This window comes from Octodon degus, unplaced genomic scaffold (genome assembly GCF_000260255.1).
Source record: "Octodon degus isolate 3935 unplaced genomic scaffold, OctDeg1.0 scaffold00240, whole genome shotgun sequence".
Taxonomy (NCBI): Eukaryota; Metazoa; Chordata; class Mammalia; order Rodentia; family Octodontidae; genus Octodon; species Octodon degus.
Genome location: NW_004524816.1, coordinates 2,749,129 through 2,750,034, shown reverse-complemented (window position 1 = coordinate 2,750,034; position 906 = coordinate 2,749,129). Strand labels below are relative to the sequence as shown.

General features: G+C 45.3%; 1 long non-coding RNA gene across 1 annotated transcript in view; it reads right to left on the bottom strand.

Annotated features, from left to right (window-relative positions):
* Nucleotides 1–345, bottom strand: part of LOC111813923 — an 18,133-nt gene extending 17,788 nt beyond the window's left edge. Inside the window, exon 1 of the long non-coding RNA XR_002819044.1 lies at nucleotides 203–345. This is a non-coding gene — a long non-coding RNA (uncharacterized LOC111813923). The remainder of the gene's footprint in view (nucleotides 1–202) is intronic.
* Nucleotides 346–906: the final 561 nt, after the last annotated feature.

The following is a 906-nucleotide window of genomic DNA, read 5'->3' as shown; positions in this document are numbered from 1 at the left end:
CCCTGGTCCTCTGGCCCCTCCCCTTGAGCCCTGATCTGGTACTCTGGCCCCTCCCCTTGAGCCCCGCCCTGGTCCTCTGGCCCCTCCCCTTGAGCACTGCTCTGGTACTCTGGCCCCTCCCCTTGAGCCCCGCCCTGGTCCTCTGGCCCCGCCCCTCAAGCCACTCACTGTTCCCTTGAGCCCCATCTTCCCCATGACTTACATGAGGCTTTGAGGGGACAACTGGACATAAACTCCAAACTCGACTCTAGAAACAGAGATGGCAACCATCCAACTGCGTTTTTTCTTCTTCTGATAGGATTTTGCTAGGTAGCCCATGCTGGCCTTGAACTTATGATCTTTGTGCCTCAGCCTCTGAAGTGTGGCAGCTACAGGCATGTGCTGTCACCACTCCTGGCCAGCTGCTATTAAACCAGACATTAAAGAGATTTTCAAAAATATAAGATAATGACATTCCATCCAATATTTTCTGTTTTGAAAAACATAGTCTCTTTCCATAAGAAATAGTACTGCTATAATGTGATGGGTTTATTACTTATTTTTCAACAAATTAATAAATTGACATTTTGAAATTTGTTTTAATTTCTATGTAGTAAATATCGATATAACTAACATAAACACTTGTGAAAGCCTCAATAATTTAGGGAGCAGCAATACAGCACTAGCGGTCTAGCCCTGGCACTCCAAGCACACAGGATGTAAAGCAGTCTTAGACCAAAGGCATCAGAAGGCCGGCGAACTAGCTCAGCGGATAATGCAGTGGGAGCATTCGTGTTATCTATAACAAAAATACACACACACCGGGAACAGCACACCCAAAAGCTTGTGTTTTCAAAAAATGATATAGTTGAGAAAGACAAAGCGCAACCAAAAAATGATTTCAATTTAAGGGAGTCCGAACAGACA